This window comes from Apteryx mantelli, chromosome 19 (assembly GCF_036417845.1).
Source record: "Apteryx mantelli isolate bAptMan1 chromosome 19, bAptMan1.hap1, whole genome shotgun sequence".
Classification (NCBI taxonomy): Eukaryota; Metazoa; Chordata; class Aves; order Apterygiformes; family Apterygidae; genus Apteryx; species Apteryx mantelli.
In genome coordinates this window covers 17145348-17167449 of record NC_089996.1, presented here as the reverse complement: position 1 = coordinate 17167449, position 22102 = coordinate 17145348, and the positions used below count along the sequence as shown (strand labels likewise).

The 22102-nt window shown below is 53.2% G+C and overlaps 1 protein-coding gene across 6 annotated transcripts in view; it reads right to left on the bottom strand.

The window, feature by feature from the left end:
* Positions 1-22102, bottom strand: part of RBFOX3 (RNA binding fox-1 homolog 3) — a 200784-nt gene that overhangs the window by 143643 nt on the left and 35039 nt on the right. The window contains exon 1 of one of the 6 annotated variants that reach the window (XM_067308068.1): positions 5877-5928. The exons of the other annotated variants lie outside the window; for them this stretch is intronic. The gene's annotated coding sequence lies outside the window, so the exon portion shown is untranslated. Of the gene's footprint in view, positions 1-5876; positions 5929-22102 lie in introns of those variants that run through there. 6 annotated transcript variants of the gene reach the window in all.

Below are 22102 nucleotides of genomic sequence, written 5' to 3'. Positions count from 1 at the left end.
CGCGCAAAAAAAGCCTTTTCCTTCTGGCAGGAAAGCCTCCTTGCAGCGGCGGCTGCGAGCAGTCTAGACGGGGCCCACACAGGCACGCGGGTCCCGTGACGTCTCGGGAAAGGAAAGGCAAAACCCCCGAGAGAAGCCAGCTTTTCCGAAACGAAACCTCTCGGGTGCCCCAGCGAGCCCCAGGCGGAGCCGCCGTGGGACCCGTCCCCACCACCCGACCCTCCCGGAGCTACGAGCACGGCGGTGCCGCGAGACGGAGCCGCGCGGGCCGGGTCCAGCCGTGGGACGGGGCTGCAAGCTCACAGGATCGGGAACAGCTTTGGTTTCCAAGCAGTAAAGCCAAAAAAAACCCAAAGACAAAAAAAAACCCCAACACTAAGGGAGAAAAAGTCGACGGCAACGCAACAAGCCGACACCTCGCTCGCCGCCGTTCCCGCGCCGGGGCCGGAGAGCCGCCGGGTTACTCGTTTCCCGCAGGTTCCCCAGCGCCTCCCCCGGGCAGGGACCGTGTCGGCACGCGCGGGATCAAGCGGCGCTAGCACGCTTCGCAGGCAGCCACGCGGCTTTGTACCGCAGCTACAAGTAAAACGAAAGGTCTCCTGCCCGCAGCGGTCGGAGGAACACGGCGGGAGCCGCGGAGGGAAAGCTCAGCTTGAAAGGCAGCGCTCGCCGGGAAGCGCCAGGACACCAGGGCTGCGCGGGGGGAGCAACGGCACGCGGCGGAGCTCGAGGTCTCGCAGATGCAGCTGCGCCCCGAGGCAGGTCAGCGGGTCGGGCCGAGACACGAGGCCAGAAGCCACCAAGGAGGGAAGCAGCGCTGGCGCTGCCCGGCGAAGCCGAGCTAACCCCGAGCGGCCGAGGGAGCAGGAAGGAAGCGCGCGCCCGCGACGCACAGCGCAACGCGAGGAGGGATCCCTCGCTGGCGAGCTCGTCTCTACCCATTCGAATTCAGCCTCGTCTAGTCTGGAAGCCATGACGATGCCTGGAGCATCGCGGAGTGCAAACAGAGCAACGGAGAGCGCGAGGTTTACAGGGGTTTATTGAAAATAAAGTTTCCAAAACATTTAATCTCAGCAGCTAATGAAATTACAGAAAACACAGCTCTGCTTCCCAGTTCAGCACCTCGGCCTGTCAATTAGTTTTCAAGAACGTACATCCTGAAACACCTCAGAAGACCCTACCAGAAAGCACTGACGCCGCGCTGACACCAAATGTAGCCCTGCTGTTACGGAAGCTCAGGGAGGAAAAGCAGCTGCTCGCAGCAGCCCCGAGCATCGCGGCCCGGCGAGCGGAGAGGCGCATCCTGCTGGGAACAGGCCACGGAGCCGCTGCCTCCCGCTCGCCGTGGGGACGCGGGCGCTCTCCGAGGACCGGCCGAGGGCGCCGGGAGAGGTGGTTCACCATCCACCGTAAGGTAAGACGCGGGAGGCTCAGCAGCTCACACTCTTAAAAATACATCTCCTTACACCTCATCGTATTCATCACCAAGAAGCAAAAGGCCTACAAACCCATTTAAATGAAAAATACCCTGCAGGTCACCTTTAAATCCCAGCCGAGACATTGACTCGCTCTGTAACCTCAGGAAAGGCACCCGAGTCTTTCGTACTTAGTTATTCCAGACGGGAAAAGAGGAGAGACGGTACCAACAAATCAACCCACGGCACCTCCACAAATGCCGGAGCAGGGCTTGCGTTAGGGTCTCGCCAGGGAGAGGATGCAACGCAATGTGGAGAAGAGCTGCAGGTACCTGCAGGAGCGAAGCTTCCCAGTCGTGGTTTTGCCTTGGAACATTACAAAAGGCTGCAAAAGTCACATCCACACAACATTTCCCGCAAAATGTACTTGCCCCTATTCATAACTCCTGTTTTCCTTTGCACCAGTAACAACTCCAGTCTCTTCCGTAGGTGAGCTGCTCCCTGCATTTTTAGCAGCCCGACTCCTCTCCCCGGGCTGGAGCGCCCACCCCAGCGCGAAGAGGAGCGGGATGCAGAGCCTCCTCCAGCACCATCTCCGGAGAAAGCCGAAGAGGAAGCGTGCGGAGGCTGGGCCACCTCCAGCTGTAAACTCCAGCATGGTTGGGCTCAGTTATTAACCTGCTCTCAGTCTTTGCAAAGAACTTGGAGACATTCAAGCAAACAGCGCAAAGGAAACACACATTCTCGCCACCACCCTTTGGTGGAGCCTGCTCCCCTCGGCGACGCCACGCTGCCCCAGCCGTGCCCTCCGCAGCTGCAGCACGCCCGCACCACCTCCGGCGAACCCCTCGCCACTTGGTTTAAAGTCTCAAACCTCACCACCGTTTCCCCTTTCTCTTCCACGGTCGTTTTAAAGGAGCAAATCGTTCATAAGAACTAATTATTCAGTGTACTCTCACCCCATAATACTGTAAATTAAAAGAGAACTCAAATAAATTAAGGAACTTCCCTCATGCCTTTTATTATCTCAATAACCTTCAAAGGCATTTATCTACTGTCAGCTGATCCATTTGAAAAATTGTGACGACAAACTAATTTAGTAAATGCACACATTTTAAAACCTTTACTTATTTATACACTGAATGAGCAAATACGACCCAAGCTGGATGAGCTGCTTGAGAAGCAAGTCTTTAACGGGGACGCTCACGCCTACCCCGAATGCCCCAGTGCAGCCGAGGGCGCTCGAGCCCTGCCGTCCCCTCCGGCCATGGAGATCCCGGCCTCCCTCGGGGCAGCCCCGATTACACGGAGGCCTCGCTCGCTGCACTCCTGTTAAACCAGCAAACATCCTGGGGGACCCACCTAATGCACCATGGCAAACGAGCTAAACTGCTCCACCGAGAAATGACGCCGAGGAAGGGAGAAGAAACAACCTACTTGGCAGGATAAGGAGGCAAAGGATAAACAGCGAGCAGCGATGGCAGCATGGCGAGACCTGCTCCAGGCACCGGCAGGCAACACAGGCTGCCCGACCGTCCCGCAGCCTGGTGTGCGAGTGCGATAATCAAGGACGACACGTTACAGGGATCGGAGATGGAAAAATAAGTGCAACAGAGAGGGGTTTTTTTAATTTGAAAAGGAAAAGAGGAGAGAACAGAAAGCCATACCTTGTCAAAAAGGTACCGTGCAAACAGAAAACCCATTTGCACAGCTGGAAAGGTTTGGGAAAGGAAATAGAGGACCTCTTTTTCCAAATGCACCATGGAAGAAATGTTAACCTAGAAATACCACCTAAAGGACCCCGAGTCTGCCAGGCTCCTTCTCATCTTTAAGAGAAGAAGGGGAAGAAGGGACAGAGCACAACAGCCCTGCAGCAAAACGCGGAGGTTACCCCCGCGGAGACGGCCAGCCTCGCGTTTCACGTAACTGCTCCACGCCAGCTGAGGCCCCTCGACACGTCTCCATCTGCTCCTCAAATTCAAAGAATTTTGTCTCTCTCTGTTTCCTAAACTGACATGAACGAGCAAAAGCTGGGAACGCTAGGCTGCGGGGTTTCCAAATCCTGCCCACCCTGTGCCCCTTCGAGTATTTGGTGTTTGGATCACAGCCACAGTTCATTTCCCAGCTGGCAGGCTTGCGAGCTCTGCACCTCCAATCTTTGGTGCTCCAAAACTACCGTCTCAGCTTGCTACACAAAATTTCTGTCCCCTGTGTACTTTGCAAGAGGATCCTAAAGCCATGCCCCCAAAGCAGTAGCCGTAACCCTGGCAAGAATTCACCTAATGCTGCAGCAAAGCGTTCATGTGCCCTTGTGCCAAGGCTTTCTATTGTGCTGAACAATCCTACAGATCATCGGGGGGGGGGGGGGGGGGGACTCACGTATTTCCTCTGAAATAGCAAACACAGAACCCCTAATAGCTCACCAGAGCCACAAACAAATTTCCCAGCAACTGGCCAGATTTGGGCATCCCTGCCAGCCCCGACCCTCTGCAATCATCCCTCTACAAAAATTATAAACTCCAGGCACTTTCTCCATCTATTATACAGAAAAATAGCCTTCGTTTCTTGCTTTGTGAGGCTTTATCACGCCTCAACCATTTTAGCCTGAAACCAGGAAGCTCTTTAGGGAACAGACTGTCTTAATCTGTGTTTGCACAGCACCCAACATAACAAGGCCTCCAGCCTGACTGCAGCCTTTGGGTACAATTGTAATACAAATACAACAACAGAATACACCTCCCAAGCGCTGCAAGACTAATCACAAGCCTCAGGACATCCTGGAGATTGCCAAGCAAAACGAGCAGGGAGCCGGCAGAAAGGGCAAGGTATTCCCCGACTTCGCAGCTTCCCAAAATGCACAGCTACCTGCAGTCATCCCCGGGCCCCGGTGGCCATGCTCCTCGCCCCGAGCCTTCCCGTCCATCCCTAGAAAAAGCCCACGAACAGCCTGGCACCACGGGCAGGAAACAAAGCAGGCGGAAACGCTCCTGCTCACGGCCAGGTTTTCACAGAGGCAGTGAGTGAGTTCCAAACCTTCATGAAAGGCAACCGAAAATAGTCAGTGCTGTTAATGTCATGCTTACTGGAGTGAGAAGCCGAGAAAGCCCTGCTTCCCCGCTATCCCCCCTCACCCCCCGACTGCCTGCGCACGCACACACACACACACACACACACACGCAGCCTCCCCAGCTCTCCGCAGGCAGGAGCTGCTGCCTCCGCGGCCGCTCCAGCAGCAGGGCCGGAGTGGGGGCCGTGCCCCTCGCCTGCCGCGACGCCGCTGCCCAGCCCCACTGCCGCTCCGGGATCCCCAAGCCACATTTGTTTACTTCAGATGTCTGCATTTAAACCTTGGGACGAGATGCTGCACATTGTACTGTTTCCTGGCGTAAATATCCATGGAGGGATCTCCAGACATATGGACAGCTGAACAACGGTGCTGGGTATTTACACACGCGACACAAATAAAACAGGTGACTCTAAAAGGTCTCTCTCCCTCCCTCCCTGCACAGCGAGCCTTTAACACATGCCAGCACAGCAAGCCCAGCTCGCAATGAAATTCCTGGAGACAGGCACCCTTTCGCAGCAGAGGAAAAGCCCAGAGAAGCCGCACAAGCTTGCACTGCCTCGCGTCGCTCTGCCCTCCGAGAGGGGCCGCGGTCCGGCTTCGCCCGCACTGGGGTCAGCTGGCCCGACGGAGCCGCTCTGCCACTTTCACCCCCCTTAATCCAGACTCCGCTTCGCACAACTTTTTCTTACAATTTACGTTCACCTGGAGGGCGTGATTTTAATTAGTGCAATATTCCTGTTAACAACAGCGCCTAATTAAGACATCCGTTAAGAATCCATCATGTAAACTTAATGAGAAGTTGTGCTAGAATTTTTTTGCAGGCAAATAAAATGCTGCAGATTCTAACTTTAAGAGACCGCATTATTAATAGACAGATTCAATTACTCAAACCTGAACTCAAGCAGGGAGACTTCTAAGAAAGCATCGCTGCTCCGCACCCTACCAAGGAGAAACTTCTTTCTCGAACGCACCTGGGTCGCTCCAGCGCATCGGGAAGGGTGACACCGGCGGAGCCCGCTTGCCTCTCCCGCCTGCGCCTCGCCGAGCTCCTCTTCCTCGGCCCCGCCGGGGGCCGCAGCCGCCCGCCCCCGCCCGGGAGGTGCCGGAGCGGAGCGGCGGCCGGCACAGCTCAGAGGCGCCGGGGGATGGGACGCCCGCCGGGGGACGGGGCCGGGCTGGTCGAGCTCCCCTCCCCCGAGCCGGGCGGCTGCCGCCCCCCGCAGCCTGCCGGTCCCCCCCCCCGCCCGCCCCGAAGTTTCACGGGCGGCACCGGGCAGAGCTGCCCGCGGCGCTGCCGGCCCCCCGCGCCGGTTCCGCTGCGCTGCGCTCCGCCGGGGCAGCGTGGTCGGGGCCGCCCCCCCCGGGCCCCCGCCCCGCCGGCGCCGGTGACTCACGCGCTCAGAGGTCCCCGCCGCGGCGGCCGCGAAGGCGCAGGGCAGCCGCGGGTCCCCGCCCGCCGAGCGGCATCTCCCGAGCAGCGGCGACCGGGGCAGCCCGGCGGCGGCAGGAGGCGGCAGCGGGCTGCGCTCGCCTCGCCGGGCAGCCACGCACGCGGCTGCGCCCGCGCCCGCGCCGCCGCCCCCGCAGCCGCCAGCGAGCGAGCGAGCGAGCGAGAGCGCGCGCCGCCCCCGGCCCCGCCACGCCGCGCCGGGGGGCGGCGGCAGCGCAGCCCCCGCCCCGGGACCCCCCGCTCCCGCCGCGGGGCCCCGGGCAGAGCGGCGCCGCGGCCGCCGGAGACCCGCCGCGCTGCTGCGGGAGCCTCCGCCGCGGCCGAGCCCCTCGGGCATCGCCCGAGCCCGCTGCCCCCAAAGAGGGGGGGGGTCGCACAGGGCCCGCACCCGCTGCGGCGACACGCTCAGCACACACAAACGTCCCCGGCAAGGCGTGCATGGCCTGCTCCCACCTGGCGCTCAATGCAGCGATGCGCTCAGCACACGCGCCCACCTCGCGCTCTCACCTCAGCAGCACGCTGGGCTCACGCCACCACCGTGGCAAGGCGCACCAGACATGCTCCCACCTTGGCAAGGCGCAGGGGTGCACCCCACCACAGCGGCATGCTCAGCACACACGCAGCATGTGCTCCCACCTCTGATCGGGGGTAAGGAGCCATTTTTCTCCTCGCTGTTTCTCCGTTGAAAATGAGCATATGACGACTGTGACAAATAGGGAGTTTATTCCTGCAGTCAGGCTGAGCTTACTGCTGTCTGCAAGTGGGCAATGAACTGTCCCAAGGGGTTTCCTCCGTTTTGCTGTGCATTCAGCAATACAGGCACATGCTGACTTGCAAGCTAGCAAGGAACAAACCTCCCTGCCATCCTGGGGGCAGGCCTCCCTCCAGCCTAGTGTGCAGGGCCAATTTCTATCGCTTTGCCCATACTGCAGTAGGGCTGAATGCCCAGGCCCACTTCAGCCACCTGACAGGCATGAAGCAACAGAATGGTAGGGAAGAAAAAAAAAAAGGGGGGGGTTAGGTTCCCAACTGCAAACACTGCAGAAACAGAGGGAGTGCATGAAATGCAGGGGATGCAAGGTTACAAGGTATCCAGGGTTAACTAAAGCTTAGATTATGTCTCAGCCCCTTCCCCTTTCTACTTTTTAAACCTAATTTAAGGACCTTTGGACAGTGATCTTAGTCACAGAGTGATTGAAAGCAATAGTCCTTCCTTAAGCTTTATGCAAGAGCAGGTCCTGGTTTCCCAGGCTCTCCTGTTCTCCTGCTGTTCAGCTCTTCTCTCAGGAAGCCAGCTCAAGGCTGTTGTAGACTTGCCCTGTAATATTTTGCAAACCACAGGCTGTTAGAGGTCCTGTTGTACTGCCTTTTTCTGGCTTATTATGCAATCTCTCTGAAATGGTAATGAACATTGGCTGCTTTGGTAGCACAGGCCCATTTATTCAGGTGTTGCTGGACGGCCTAAGACTCCCCTCTCCTGAGCTCTGGGCTGTTACAAAATGCAGATATAGCAAGCAGCTCTCCTTGCAGACTCGTCTGAGTTACTAAAATCTACTCAGCACCTTTCTTCTAGCTCAAATGACCTATTTGTGGTTTCCAATATTTAAGACTGTGGCTAACCTTTATAAAGTTGTATTTCATGAGAAGTATTTGGAATATATGCAGCCTGTTTAAGTCAATTTACTTCCTGTGAACTTTGCATAGCATCCATCTATGAGACATTATTAGTATCCTCTGGAGCCCACATTGACACCTGGAAAACAGGCACCACTTTCTCTTTCCCATCCTGATATTTCCCCCCCCTCTCTCAAAAGGGTTTTGAGGAACTCCTCATGGTTATATAGATTATTAACACAAATGAGGACTACAAAATGCACCTGATACATTTAAATATCCATTTCACATGATAAACATATACGTTTTGGGCATCTAGGATGCAGTAACAGCCAAGCCTTGCTGCCACATAGGAAAGAGGCAGCAGCACTTGCTCTCACACCCTGCTAAACAAGGGAAGCGCTCAGCCAGCGCGGCTCCTTGGTATGCCCCACCGTGTTACCCTCACACGGTTCACTGAGACTGAAGATGCTCTAGGCAGCAGATTAGGAGAATGAAGAACCAGGAACATGGGAGAGAAGATCTGAAAATTTCTCCATTTCAAGGCACTGAGTTGGGTCCCCATTGACATCTGTTCCTAGAAATGCAAACTGGTATCCACTTCAGAGATGCAACTTTGCAGATCAGGAGGTGTATGTGCACTAGCTGGAGTGGAGGAGAAGCGAACAGCTGCTGCAGCAAGATGGTGTGGGATTGCTAGGCAACCCCACGCTGCCGAGCAGGAAAAGGCCTGTGCTGAGCCAGTGCCACATAGCTGGGGCTCGCATCCATTTTCTGGGCCTCTAAGACAGAGGAAAGCAGGCACCAAGAGAGGAACACACCTCAAAAATCTTGCTGAGGATTTCCAGGAAGAGCAGTTGAAACCTGGCTGTGGGAGAGAAGGAGCAGAGAGGGGCTGATAACAGAGAATCAGTGAGAGCAACAGTTGAAGGAAGAGCAGCAGTTAGAAAAACACAAGTCAACAATACCCTGCCTTTTGGCAAGGTTGTTATACAAACCAGAAGGAACAAGTATTAATCTGGAAAAAATATTTGTTTTTCTTAGCTTATTTCACAGTCTATTTGCCATTTAGAGTCTTAGATTGGAAGAAGTCATACTTGTTAAATTACTGTTGCTTTTTTATTTTTATCCTTAATGATGAGGAAGTCCTCCTAATCACAGCTGGAGTAAAGAGATGACAAAGCCTGTTGTGGCTCTGCCTTGCTTTTTTTTTTTGAGCACAGATCTATCAACAGGAGGTACAGCAAGACCACTGCACACAGGGATCCTCTTGGTCCCCAGGATGGTCTTATCCCTGTTATTCCCTCTGCAGAGACCAAGGAAGGGCAGTGCCAAACAGCCAGTCCTAGCTCTGTGGAAACACCAAGACACAACAGATGATATTCAGTATTGAGAAGAGAGACAAGACAAAGGTGCAGCCCCTCCAAGGTGTCCACAATGGCACAAGCTCTTGGGGGACCCTTGATTTCTAGATGCCCAGAAGGGGTTCACCCCCTCTCCATGTCTTTGCTCAGTCTCAGACTTTCATTCTGGTGCTGAATACACAAAGACAGAGCCATTCTGGCTGAAAAGGTATATTTGGAGCACGTTCAGCTCTGACATAGCACAGACAACTCAAATTTGGCTTTGCTAAGAGGGGTGCCTGCGCGCTAACACTGAAATGTGGCCCTACCTGCACACGTGGCACGAGGAAGCACAGAGCCCTTTTTCTGTTTCAAAGGGAGGAGGCATCTTGCCAGCTGGAGATTTCCCCAAAGACCATCCAGAACACTGGGTACCTGCACAGTCCTTGGCTGTGATGGAGACGGTGGGATGACATGGCAGGACCCAGATTTTTTTGGCAGGTGTCAGAAGCCCTGCCAAAAGCCTAATGCAGAACGTGAATACGTGAACACAAACTGAATGCATTCCTAATCATAAGCAAGTTCAGCCTACAAGGTACTCTCCAGCACTGGAGAGATGAGAAGAGAGAGCCATGCTAATGTACTCCGAAATAATGCTTTTTTAAATGTAATTTATGATAGATTTCATAGCTAAGTTATGCAACATAATGAGCAAATCTAAAATGTAATTGTCACTGCACATTAACAGCAAAATTCTGAACCTCTATTATACTAACAAACTTATTAAATCAGTGAACATTGCATTGCATCAGTCAATTACTAAAACAATGCCAAGATCACTAGAATAATCTGATACCCATTAGAGAGAGAAAGAGAGAGAGCGTGCAACTAGAGCTGCCCACAGTGTGACATGTTTTAAAACATTAACTGTATTTACATTTTTGATGTAACGCTGCACCTGTGCGATATTCTGCAGCTACTTCCCCTGTTCCAGGAGAGGAGCATCAGGAGCCTAAAGTGAGCTCTGTGTCCATGGACACCGAGTCTGTCTGGGACAAGGAGGTCGAGGAAGCACAAACAGCCTCAGTTCTGAAATATCCTGAATGCTGAGTGACTTTGCAGCATTAACATTGCTCCCTGTCAGAAAATACTATGCAAAAAACCCTTAAGTCGTGGACAAAGCAATTGGTACAACAAAAAGCATGGTGTGGAACTGCTCCGACTCCCAGCTCCCGAGGGCACCGTGGGTTAAAGCCCATCTCTGCACTAACACTCCCATGTGTTCCGGCTCATGTGTTATAACCACACTTGGCAAAGCCAGGAGTGCAAGGGAGACCCGGGGCAAAAAGCAGGCATCACCAACCACTGCCCCTTCAACCCAAATCCTTAGAGAGCTGAGGGCAAAAGGTTTATTCTTGGCTGCCCACCCTAAGCGCTTTCCCAAAGCAGCTCTGAAGTGCAGCCACATTCCATATCAAATTGATGTAAAAAAGGTCCAAATTCAATTCTGACAGAGCTGTTCTTCTCCAAGAAGCATGAAGTTTGCCAGAGAGCCTGCAGGTCTGTGCCCCCACCCCCGTCCTGGTAGACCTAGATCTGAGATCATTCCTGGCTCCACCACAGAGCAGCTCACGGACACCCGCTGTGGGCACACATTTGCAGTGGAGGGCATTTGTTTCTTTAGCAGGACAGTGAACGGCATAGAGAAGAGCATAGATTTTGTACCATAACCCCTGAGGCTCTCACACCTTCCCTTCTGACTCTGAAATCCGGTCATCATTGGTGCTACGTCATTACAAGATTGTTAAACACATGAAATAAGGAGATCTTGAAGTAAACCCGGAAAGACATCCATGTAAATATTTAAAGCAAAGTGTGCCTTGCACCTTGGTGTAGTGCTTTGACACAGCACTAATTATGGAAATTAATCATTGGTAAATCAGGTATGTGTTTATTTATTTATTTAGTTTTTCACAGCAACCAGGCAGGAGGAGTGTTGTGAAAGAAAAGCTGCTCTATTTATTCTGATAAGAAATGTTTGGTAACATGTTGCATGATCCAACCTCCCCACGTTCTTTTTCAGATTAAATTCTAAATTGATTTGCTGGTATCATACCGTTCATAGCTCTCAATATGTCACCGCAGCTAATGAACCATGCCAGGGACACATTTATAACCCTCTATTAGCCTCTTCCATCAGAAAGGGACTTTTTTTTCCTTTTCCTATTTGCTCTGAGGTTCTAAAAGTTAAAAAACAAAAAGCCCCCCAAAGCAGCAGCATCAAACATTTCTGCTGAAACTCCCATACTCGGGTAGTTTCTATCACTCCCACTGCAGACATGGCACTCAAGTGGGTCACAGAAAAGGCCCTGAAGAGCATCTCAAGCCCCACTGATTTTCTTCAGGCCAGTACCCATCCAGAGTGGGCTCCAGCCCCTTTCCCCATGGCTTGGCCTATCCAGGCTCACACTTCTTTGAGCAAAGCTTCTATTTGACATCGTTTATAAAACCTGCTTCAAACAGCATTTGAAAGCCAAGCCACAGAGTGAGCTGAATTCAGAGAAGAAAGGGAGCCTCTATGTCCTGCACTTTCCTCCCCATTTCTGGGATGGCTCTTTGCAACTCAGAGCTGGGGACCCTGCTCTGAAAGAGCTCCAGCTGCTGAGCCCTGCACTGGGTTGGTGGCATTTCCATTTGGAACCAGCCGGCATTCATTTTTCCTGGTATAAAATGCTAACCAGCAGGAAGGGCACCAAAAAACAGCTCGCAAGTCCCTTGTTTGGGATACCAGGAACATTGCAGTTCATTCCCAGCTCCAGAGACTCAGGCTTTGGAAACCTTACCACAGCACACTGTATTAGGCCTGATGCGTTTAGCTCAGCAGCACGAGGTGGTAGGTACGCACCAGTCTATAGCACAGGAAACATGAGGATGCTTCTTGTGCATGCTCCCACCAGTGTTTTGGTAGCTTAAACACGGCCTTGAGCACCCTGGCTCTGGGAGTAGCTGTATGGGACTCTCCATCTCTGAATTTTGTCTTCTTTGTTTAATGAGTCCTCACATTCTTTATGCTCAGCAACACCACTCACAGCCCAGACTCCAGAGTCAGACATCCTAGACAGGGCTTTGATTTCCTCCAGCCTCAGGGTCGTGATGGCTCGCAGCTCATGGCCGAGCTTGGAAGGAGTCCAGCTCCTTGCTACCCAGGCTGGGCAGCCCCAGGGACCCACCAGATTTCCCCCCTCTCTCGCGCTCCACGAGAGCCCTACATCTGCTTTTGGTTTGGATGCCTGCGTGTGTATCACTTTTCTGCAGGCCCTTCCAGCCTGTTTCCGAGGGAGCTGTGCAGGTAGGATGTACTGCTCCTCCCCAGAACAAGGCTCAGGAATGAATCTCCTACATTTTGGATGCAGCTGATTCCTAGCAGCTAATGGCTGAGGCTGGAAGATGATGGTGGGAAGAGAAATTCAGCAGCGATCAAGAGGCTGCTCTCATCGTGTGGCAATTGCTGCATACACATTGCAGGAAGACAGCACTTAAAATACGAGCTGAATTCCCCTTCATTCCAAACACAGAGCTTCAGGAATGGAGAGACAACTCTATCGGGGGAACAAGAGCTAATTAAATTTACTGGGATCATTGAAGAGGAAATTATTTAATATTCTGCATGGAATTTAATATCTGAAAGCATGAATGGCCTTGTTTCATCAGAGATCTGTTCCTTCCTAACATTTGAGTTTACATTTTGCACTGAGCCCTGCCGCTGAGGGAGAGGGAGGAACGGGGGAGGAGGCTGCCGAGGAGGAACAGCGCTCCCAGAACCGGGAGAAACAAACAGAGGAAAAGCTGCGCGTTGCCGGCACCTCGGCTGCCGAAAGCCCCACGATTGCCTTGTGGGGATGTCCTCGGGGACTCCCGATGCACCAGCTGCTCAACGACCTGGAGGAAAACAGCTGCAACGGACCCTGCCCCTTCTTCTGGGGGGACACTCTGCTGCTCCCAGGTCAGCCGCTCCCATGCTGGGCACGTGCAAGGACGCCAGGCTGCCATTTCTCTGGGGAGCACCCGTATGCACATGGGGCAATCAGCATTTGACCTTGAGCACTCCATCATCTAGTCCCACTTTAACAGCCAAGATGCTGACAGCTCAAATCGCTCACAATTTGCTGCTCAGTCCAAAGAGGAGCCTAGGCAAAATATGCCAAATTTCAGGACCGGAAGGACTTTTACATATTTAACCTTCACCCTGTTTGTGCAAGGATGACTCCTCTCTGCCACAGCTCCCATCTGTGCCACCTTCTTCCAAGGTCAAAAATCAGCTGCAGGAAAGGCATCACTCAGCAGCCCTGCTGCTGCGGTCCCTCATCTGGGTTTGCCCCCTCGCCACCCTCCGAGGCGGGTTCAGACCTGCCTCTGGCAGCCTCAGCAGAGATGCTAGAGCAGAGCGGAGGGCTGCTCTGGCTGAGCCCGTGCCGCCAGTCCGGGGCAGAGCGGGAGGAGAGCCCAGGACCCCTGCGGAGCTGCCCTGCAGCCCGGCCGCGCACGCACAGCCTGCACGCAGCACGCTCGCGCGGGTGGGAGTACTCCCATTATGTCAATCTGCCGCCTCGCAGACCGCAGACCGTCCTCCAGAGGAAAGCCTGAAGGAATGCCAGCTTCAGACTGAAGACCTAGGAGTGCCTGCCCTTCCGGCTACCTGTTTCTTTCTCCTCTTTTTGCCCTGATAATGTCTCTTTCTCTCTCTCTCTCATACATGAAAGTGATTATAAGTAGCAATAATTTTGCTCCTGTATTTATGTCACCAATACCTTCAGCTAATTCCTGTAACTGCCAGCATGGAAGCACTAATACCTCTGCAAAAGACAAAGCAATTATTTCTAAACATAGCTCCCTTCCCTTGCATTGTCACCACCTAGCTCATGAAACCCTGCTCTGTTGTCAGCATCTTTAACTAGCAAGGAAGAAAAAAAAAAAGAAAAAGAAAAAGAAAAATTCTCTGAAAATACATCCAGTGGCATCAAGCAAGCAAGCAAACAACATACTCTTACCTTCCCAAATCCTGTAGCACCACCCTGAATTTGGGCAGGGATAAAGTAAATCATATTTCATTTACTGGCAAGGTCACTTGAGTCCTGACCCACTGCTGGACTCGCACAGGAGAATCCCTGGCTCTGCCCTACACATCCCAGAGAGGGAGGAAAACAGGGTGGAAAACAAAGGAGTTAGGCAGGCAGGAAATCCGGGATGAGGAGGTCTCCAACAAAGGCCAAGGCTCACCAGTGCTTCAGGCAGGAGAGCTCTGGAGTCTCCCTTTGCCTTGTGGAACCTGTATCCACAGCAGAGAATTTGTGTGACAGAAATCCAGCTGGACTAGTGACCCCTTAAGCAGGTGCCCATTTTCACAGAAACCATAGTTAAGAGAGGGACAAGGGAAACGGAGCACAGAGACAGGGCGCTGGTTCTCCTACAGGCCACAGGCTACTGTTTAGTCTCGTCTCCCGATTTAACTGCTCAGGCAGAGAAATTCCCCTGCATCTTATCCAGGTGCCTGGAACACGCCACCCATTTGACCCAGACACGGGCGCATTAGCTGTGCTCCCAACGTCTGTGGCTAGAAGGAGACGTTCTGTCTGCCTCGGGACCCTCTGCAACACTAGACCTTATTATCCTATGGGTCTGCTCTAAAGAAATTAAAATGAGCCATAAAACGACAACTAAAGTGAAATAAGGAATGTAAAGAGCAAAGAGAATGTAAATCGTGTAATTAGCATATGTACAGCACTTGCAAAGTGCCTGTTCACTCCCTATCAGCAGCAGGATCTCTAAAGGAGAGGGAGGTCTCCTGGGCAGCCCCAGGGCAGGGAGGCAAAGGGCCTTCAGGCATGGAGGCACCCTCCCATCCAGACCTCTCCCAGGTGCCTGCTCTATGAATTCACAAGGGGTTTAGGGCACTGGGAACAAGACATGATACCTGTGGTCCCTGCAGATCCCTCCAGATTTGCACAAAACCCCCAGACCCACCGAGGTCCCAGGAGCACCCCCATCCGCTTGAGAGTTTTACACTAGCTTCCGCTACGACCAAGTCCAAGTGCAAGACAAGAACACAGCACCCGAACTCTGCCTTCTGCAGTCCAGGACAACCAAACAGCCGGTCACATCAGCGCTGCTTACCTTGGCTCTAGGACACTGGGGTGAGCGGGGAAGGAGAAGCAGTAGCAGAATTAATGAGCAAAAAGTAGGCTCCCCAGTAAGGGCTGAAATGAAATGGTACCTGGAGGCAGCAGCACACCTGGGTGACCTACATATCCATCACTGATGGAATATTTAACCAGCCCTTCTCAATAGATTGTGTATGAAAAAGCTCCAGGCTCTTGCACGCAGTGAAAGGTACATAACAAATCCTCTGTCTCTGGAGACCAGCCCTGCCGACTGGCCTCAGCTTTCAGAGAGGTTTAAATGAACAGACCAAGGCTGAGCAGGGAGATGAAGCAAAGGTAGTGGTACAGAGCACTTTGCTTTTAGCTGGGTGCTTGTCTACAGCTTCCAAAGCCCCGATCCAATATGCGATGGGCTCACACAGCTGGGCAGGGCATTGGGACCTTGCTTTGACTGCTTCACATCCCAGCAGGGAACCTGGAACGACCTTCCCCATGTAATAGGCTGCCTAGAGTTGCCAAAGTGCATCCTTCCTGTTCTTCTGTTTGCCAGCTGCTTGGGGCTTTCCCAAATCCCCCCACAAAGATCTGATCCCCAGCTATAAAGCATGCTCCAAACAACATCCAGAGCGCATTGCAAATGGATTGCGGTGTCCTGACATATTGCACCCAGAGCCCAAGACCAAATTGATGGGCTGCTCCTTGTGGAGGCACCTCAGCAGAGTCCGGAGCTAGGGAGGCCATAGGGCAGGACTGAAACACCATCATTCTCTTGTGGAGTGTTAACACCAGAAAGGCCTTGGTTTAAGGCAAAGGCAAATGTCACAATTTCTCAACTTGGAGAAGAGTCCCCCAAGGGAGGGCCCTAACCAAGTAATGAACACAAAGTCGAGGGAGAGAGTCCAAGTTCTTATAAACTTATAAGCTTCTTATAAACTGCCCTTAAAAATATTTTCATAACATTTTATATCCAAACTGCAGTAGCACCTCCAGTAATTAACAGCCAAGTTTTAATTAAACATTGATTAGCTACTAATTAGTCTAATGATTAGTCACCTGAAGGAGACAAAGCAAAATACTGGGGCTGCCAAGCTAGGAGAGGGAGAAGGCAAATGATGAAAGATTAGAGGCAGGCTTAAATTCTATTTCTACTTCCCTCTGGGCCAAATGCTTTCCCTTATTTTGGTCCTTTATAAATGATGCCTTCAATGTGAATTTTTCTAATTGTGGCAAGTCTCATAGAGCCTCAAGTGAATGATGCAGAGAAGACTGATTTTATTCGTCTTTTCCATCAAATTTCAGCTTGTTAATGCAGCTAAAGAGCCTTTCCCCTGCTAGCAGAAGAATTAGTCTCTGTCGCCATAATGAAGTCAGTTGGGGGGATTTTTGTGCATTTTCTCCTGTAACAGCCCAATAAGAATGCCGCAGAACATGTGAAAAGCAGGCAACATTTCATTTCTGGCTCTGTAATCTCATCCTCCCTAGGACACAGATGCGGACTTCACTTTTGGTTTCTTATGCATAGTGGCCTGTTTATTACCTTCTACCTGGTAGACAGGTCTTCATCACTCTCCATGTCCCCTCCTGCCTGCAGCTGAGCCTGGCTTGCTGACGCTGGAGGTGCTATGACCAGGACCTGAAGTCAGACCTAGCACTGCAGATGGGAGGCACTGAAAGACCCTGGGACAGAGGGCTACTGGAAGAAAATACCCTGGCACATAAAGGTGGAGACATCCACCGAGGCTAGCAACACACGGCTCACCTGTGGTTTGATTGCTAGTCTCATCTCAGAGATGAGAAACACTGCAGGACACAACTCAGGCATACCAGGCCCTGGCAATCTGCTCAGGTTGCCAGCCCACAGCAAACACCGTGCCAGCTCAGCCCTGCAGTTACTGGTACCTGAGCTAATTACTTTCCAGATAACATAAGAATCTCCGCAAAAGTTGCAGTCATGTCCCCCAGCTGCCAAGCAAACATAACACAGAGCACTTTATGTAGGCCATCAAGTTCATTTTACACCAAAAAACAGACTCAAAATACTCAACCCCACATGGCAACAGCTTTGTACTTACAAGGAACTGTAGAGTCAGGCCAGGTCCTGAAAAGCAGCTTCTCCATGTGCCAAGGGACCTCCCTGCAGAAAGCATTTAACCTAGTTGTCCTGAACAGGCTCTTTGGATGATGAATCTTCACTGTGCTCTAACGTGGATGTAACTATAGTCTCCGTGCTGACTGCGTGGAAGGCTGCTTGCCCCTGCAACTCCTCAGCTCTAGTAATTTAGCAGGGCATTACTGTTATAAGGATGTTTATTATTTTGCCATTCCCTCTTGTGAGATAATCCTATTTACCTACATTGCTTATACCTCAGAAAAATCACTTCTGGATGAAGGTTATGAAAGTGCTTACAGCAGAGCACTCCTCCGTAGCAGCAGCTCAAGGCAGTTGCTCATTAGCCTGTGCTCATGAGCAGCTCTTGAATTCCCTTCTTCTTGCTTCCCCCTCCTGGAGTGGAAGCCCCTGTGCTCCCAGCCTCTTCTTGTAGCCTTGCTATCAGCTGTGGCTGAGCGTCTCCAGGTGTGCCCAGCAGCTGCACAATCCACAAGCAACCCCTTCCCCTCTCTCCTCCCACTGCAAGTTTCTTGACTCTTCTGCAAGTTTGGTCTTTTTTTTTTCCCCCATTACTTCCTTCCTCCCCACACTCCTATGCTCCTATCTGCAGTTTTATGGGAAAGGAGTAGGGAAAGGTGAAAAAACAACGCAGATATGTGTAAGAGGATTGCAAATATCATGAGAGGCAGAGCAGACCCTCTGGAAATCAGAGCATGCCGTTTGCCCATAACCCTAAGCAGAGCCTGTAGCAGGTCAGACTCATGTCAGGAAAGGCTTGAGGGTGAGGCGAGGAGGCCGCTGCCTTGCAGCACTGCCTGAGGAGCACGAGGGCTTGGCCCCATTGCACACACAGCTGCCCAAGTGTAATATAATCCCTAGCAGAGGTAACTCAAAGTCTGAGACCAGGCAGGTTGGTGGTGCGCTCAAGTGGGACAGGCGTAGCATGGGATGTCATGGGATATATGGCCAGAAGTGTAAGTATGATTCAATACCCACCTAGCTGTTACCAGGCAGCAATAGCATATTCTAGGCACACGGCACAATCCGAACAGTGGGACCTACATGCTCTGCTAGGGTAGAGCAGTGCTTGCTTCCCTGAAAGGCGGGATGGGACCTACGGATGGGGAATGTGAAGGGTTAAACTCTATACCCTCAGCCACCGTCCGCCTGCATTCACTTGCAGAACTGCAGGTATATTGATTGTTTCACACATCTCATCAGACTCAGATCGGTACAAATCAATGGGGTTAGGTCAGTAAGAGAGGTAGCTGAGTGGATACCCTCCTCCTCCTCCTCCTCCTCCTCCTCTCGCTGGTGATGGCATCTCTTGTAAAGCCCCCGTAGCTTCCCCCAGGCTCCTGTGCAGGTATATCCGACCTGCCTCCTCTTGAGGGTCTCTTTGCAAAGAGACCCAGGGGACTCTTGATCTAGAAGAGGTGGAGAAGGGAGAGAGGCACAGACCAGCAGCTCTGGGCTGGGGCTAGCACAACTGAAATGCTGCTGATTTCTGCTGGAGTGAAGGCTGGGCCACCGGCAGAGACTCCTGCTCTAATGGCCTGGCCAGCCTGCAAACCAAAAGCCCTGGGAACTCACCGGGACAGCTCAGAGATGACCAGCCACGCAGGGAAGAGCGCAGACCCACCGGTCTGCACACCCCTCTGGTCTCCCCTGTCCTACATGCGTTCCCTGAGACTTTCCCAGATGTGCTGAGGGGATCCCAATGCATGCCCTTCATCCAGCTGAAATGTATAAGATTTCTGAGCAGTGGGGAGAGAGAGAAGCTCTGTTTATGGCTGTTCCATGCTTCTCTACAAAGCAGCCTGCTACTTGGGCTCCTCTGCTCTTCCCTCTTACGCAACTGCACAAAATGCAGAGGAAAAAAAAAATCCCCTAGATGCTAATTTATTTGAGGAGCTCAAGCAGGTTTGCACAAGAAGGCAGTTTCAGCAGATTAAAAAAAAAAAGGAACAGCCATGTCTGTAATGCTGCTTCAGAAACCCTCCGTGCCAGGGATGCCGGCCCTTCCTCAGCCCCCAGGCGCAGGTGCCCGCTGCTCCTCGCGGTTCCCGCGCTGCCCGACGGGGCGCGAGAGCAGCTCGGAGCCGGCTGGCCCACAGCGGGACCACCGGCACCACGGCTCCGGCGCTCAGCTGCGGAGGGCTCAGGCGCTGCCCACCCACTCAGCACTTGGAGAAGCAAACAGGCGGCGGAGGGTGCAGCGGGATCGTTACAAGCACATCAAAACAAACTGCCTGCACTGAGGCTTTTTAGGAGCTTCCGAGGTGGCAATTCGCAGGAACAGACAGGGTGCGGGAGAGCCGGAGAGCCGCGAGCGGGGGCTCTGCCCAGCCCTTGACCTCAGCTCTGCACCTCCCGGCGGTCCGGGACAGGGTCACAGCTGCCGTGGGAAGAGCGGGGCTCCCAGCCCGAGGATGTCGGTTCCAGGTGCACGACTCGTTCCCCAGCACAGCCCATGCTCCCGGGGCCGGGGAGGGCTGGGGCATCGCGGGCGGCAGCACCCCGGGCCGGGGGCCGAGCTCTTCCAGAGCTTGTGCAAAACCCCTGCTGCCGCGAACCCCTTCCTAAACAGGCTCTCTCCCTTCCCTCTCTCTGCTCCTGACATTAAAGATACACCTGCAGTTTGCCGGTACCTCCGGCACTTTATCACATTAGAGGAGGCACTAGAGGGAGCTTACTGGGGAATTATCTCCGGACTCTTGTCTCCCTTCCCCCTCGAGCGCGAAGCAGGGGCCCCAGCGCTGTGGAACGGGCAGAAGAGCTCGGGGCTGGTCAGCCCCTCCGCGGGCACCGCTCGCTGCGTCCCTCCTCCGCCACGGAGAGGCACGGGCAGCCCAGACCGAATCCATTACCAGCGCCTCATAGCCAGCCGGCTCTTCTTTCATGGGGACCTTTGGCAATTATAGGTTTAGTGGTGCAAAACATAGTTTAATAGCAGCCGAGGCTGGTGGGATTGATTTTTTGTTTTGTTTTAAGTGCAGTTAATCTAATAGTTAATTTATTTAAATTGATAGGGCAGAGAGAAATTACATTTCTATCTTCTCTGAATAGATTTTACAGTGTCTCATGACCCAGGCTAGCTAAAGAGCTGGGTTAAAGGCCCTAACATGCCTTTGGAATAGCTGCCTTTATCAGCTTGTAATTTTTTCAATTCATTACTGCCATTTTAGCAAACAACTAGTATAGATTTTTCGTTACAACAGCTCTTAATGTGTTAGTCATGTGTATGCTGGTACCTGCCTTAACCGCTTACAGTAAATCTTTCCCTCCAGAAAATGAGGCCACCAAAACCAACCCACTAGAAAAGGTTTAGAGCTTTCAGGAGGCATCGGACGGACTTGCCATGAACCCCGGCAGCTGGAACTGCAAGGGGACCGCAGGGCCGGGGAGAAAAAGTGGGACCGGCAGCCCTCAGTCCTTGCACCCCCGGCACCGAGGCCTCGTCCCACTGCAGAGAGCTTGTTTCTGGTAATGAGCTTTAATTAAAATGTTGATGGGGATTTGTTCTGTTTATACTTGAAGCCAATCTGCAGTTTAGATGCAAGAGCAGTGTTCTGCAGCTGAGCGTTTAAGGGAGGGAGCACACTTGGGCTGCAAATTTTGCTCTTATGCCTTTGGGAATTGTCTTTAGTGCTCTCTAAAAGATCTCTAGCAGTGCTGTAAAGCACAAGCTCTCCCACAACAAGCACCAGCAAAAGCCTCGGAGGATTTTCGCAGTGCTCAGGAGAAACACGTAGGACAAGCAGGGAGAGGGCTTGTCCCTGCCCCGCTCGTGCTGTGGGTGCGCAGGCTCTAAGGGTAAGCGCGGTGCAGGAATTTGGCTGGACTGTCCCATTCAGTGCAGCAGTGCTGGTACAGGAGCACGTGGAGCTGCGGGCGGTCCCGAGCTGGGACTCGTGCTCTGGGACACAGGGAAGCTCCCGGGATCAGCTCCGTGCTTTGCTGTGCTCTGCAGCGCTTTAGTGCTCCTTCTGCCCAAGGCTCCCCGAGCGCTGCCGGTCCGGCTCCTCCCGGGCTGAACTGAGCACTGGGTCCCTTTTTCTCCAGGGCAGGAGGTGAGACAACGAGGTGCTGGTGACAGTCTCAGAGCAACAAAGCACAAAGCCAGGAAGCCCAGCTTGGTTTCCTTCCCAGCAGCCGGGCTGATTGCCGGGTTTGCGGCACCTGGGCACCCGAAGGGAGCCAAGCCTGGCTGCGGCCGGCCTGACCTGCACAGCGGCAACCTGCCGGTCCGCCGCAGGAGGGGACACGTGGCGCGGCCACCGCTCTCCCCCCGGGCTGCTGCAGCCAGAGCTGGTGCTGGCTTCTCTCGCACCATCGCCTCTGTGCTGCACCTATTCGGGGCGACAGCTCGCGCCCCCTCGTCCCCAGGCTCCTTCCCTTGAGGCAGCTCTCTCCCTCCGCAGGCGGCTTCCAGCCTTGCTCGTTTACTCTTCCATTTCCCGGGGTTTCTAGCTGCTTCCCACAGTACCAGCATGGGGAAGAAGAGCCAGATGCTTTGCTGAAATGCTCTGAGCGGTGCCTCGGGGAACGGTTGCTTTGCAGGGGCCCGATAAAACCAACCCTGCAGGAGGCTGGAAGTGGCCGGGCCCCACAAAACCTCCCGTTGCCTGGAGCCTTCCCAGCCAGCAACACCACGGTGCCCGTCCGAGTCACACGTGGGCACTAACAGACGGTCCCAGAGCACGCCAAAAGGAGGCTAGCTGAGGGGGCAGGCAGTGCAGTTGGGCAATAGTAATTAGCCATAATTTGCAGGCTACAGCATTCCTTCAGGAGAAGGGGAATTGCGGGTGGAGAGGGAGCAGGTGACTGCTGGAGCAGGGCACATGTGTCCTGCGGCGCCAGAGCCGTACTGTCAGGGCATTAGCAGCACCGGGTCATTTTCTCTGCTGGTGCCAGGTGCAGCGATGAATGCAGATGGGCAGCA